Raw genomic sequence first — 2,082 nt, 5'->3', positions numbered from 1 at the left:
CACATTAGAAGCATGCATACTGTAGATTGTGTTATGTACTAGATTTCATCGTTCTATTGTCCCTCATCATCATTTGACCATAGACTGCAGTTCTTTGCCTTGACAAATTGAAGCAAGATTTACTTTACAACAAATTTTCTCCGTAAGACATGGTAATTGTTAACTTTCTAGTCTGGCCATAGTTTGTCTCAGGTGCACCTATCACTGCCAGTGTGCTTACTGCTGGTCTGATTAGCTTCGGACAAGGCAACTCTTAGCTCGGCCAGAAGTTGATGAGAGCTCAAGTTGTACTTCAGGGAGCAACAGTAGCCTTGATGGTGGGAAGTGCTTGCTAGTAGGGAGAACAAGTTAGGGGTTTTGAAAATTGAAGCCATAGAGGATAGTTTTGGTATGTACAACTATGCTTTGTTTGTTTCTTGGTGATAGATTTCACATTGAACATGGTCAAAATGAGACTATATTTTCTCGAAGCATTTAATTTCTGTAGATTTTTTTTCCCGATTTGATGCAAGAGCTTCTTTACGATCCTTCAGACCATGAGTATGAAACCTCCGAGCGTGGCTAAGGGGCACCCCCAATACATCGCCTCATGTGTTTCAGGAACCTCATGTGTTTCAGGAACCTCATGTGTTTCAGACCATGAGTATGAAACCTCCGAGCGTGGCTAAGGAGCACCCCCAATACATCGCCTCATGTGTTTCAGGAAATTAAATTCTTACGGGTGCCCATCATGAGAGTTAAACCTTTGGTGTACTACTCATATGCAACTTATCAACTCGGTTAGACCCTCTTAGGTCATGAAACGGCCCAGTCCAAGGTTCACCTATCCAGATAATATGTAAATTGACTCTTATGTCCATCAGTTTTTCGCACTAGCAGTCTAGCACCAGCAAAGGAGTGTGTCAAGCAACGGCTATTTTTGTTAAATAGCTTTCCTATAGGGGCATTTCCGTCAAATAAGAAAATCAATGATACGCTTTGGACTACACTTTCAAGGGGAAGTGAAATACCCCCCCACCCCACCCCACACACACACACACATCAATGGCTCAGAAAATTCTGCACTGTGAGGAAGGTTATGAGAAGATTTGGACTCCTGATTGCACGGCTAAGAACGCAGTCATTGGCCACCCAGCCGGCCAGCCCACAAGTTTCCAAATCAATAAATAGCCATAAAAGGATATTTTGCATATGCACCCTCCAATCTATTGTACTTGCAAATATAACCCATTGATAATTTGCTTATTTACCACCAAGTTTCCCTCGATTGTTCTTGTGCCCTCAATTTCAAATAGCTCTAACATATTCCTACCTACTGTGCTCTTCCATCTCCTCTCTCTATTTTATTATAAATTCATAAAATGAATTAACTTATCAAGAACTTATTTGCTATATTGGTGACTTCGGAAAAAAGAAGGGAAAAGGGATGCGTAAGATCTGTGAAGGTAAATTACAAATATCTAGCTGTGGAGTATATAATTGCAAATAACGCAATATAAAATCCTCCGGAGTTAAAAACGCGAATGTCCGCCACGAGTTCCTTGGAGATTCAATTGGCAGTACTCCGGGCCCGACGGTTCAGATCCTTCCAAAAGAACTAAACGACATCTCGGCCGTTGGATCAACTTCAGAGATTCATATCACAAGCAACACGGATCAGGAGACTATAAAAGAGCCAAAAGACGACGAGGCCTCTTGCTCCTTCCCTCGCTCGTTGACGCCTCTCTCAAATCCCAAGATCGCTCTCTAATTTGATCCCGTGTTCCTATTTGATTTGGGAGAAAAGGCTGAGATTTTGGGTTTTTTTTAGGGCTTCCTTCTAATTTTAAGAAGATCTCGCCCTTTTCCCCAATTCTCATCAGATTAGGTTTTATATATAGCGATTTTGGATATTTTCAAAGCTAGGGTTCCGACTTTCCCTCGTTTGCTTGATTCGTTAGAGGACTCAGATTTGGGAATATTACGAGATAAATTTGGTTCCTTTTCCCTAAATTCTTCGATCAGGGGTCGTGATTGATTTAGAGAGAGAGAGAGAGAGAGAGAGAGAGAGAGAGAGAGAGAGAGAGAGAGAGAGAGAGAGAG

This window comes from Asparagus officinalis, chromosome 1 (genome assembly GCF_001876935.1).
Source record: "Asparagus officinalis chromosome 1, Aspof.V1, whole genome shotgun sequence".
NCBI classification, from domain to species: domain Eukaryota; kingdom Viridiplantae; phylum Streptophyta; class Magnoliopsida; order Asparagales; family Asparagaceae; genus Asparagus; species Asparagus officinalis.
This window is presented reverse-complemented; position numbering follows the sequence as displayed.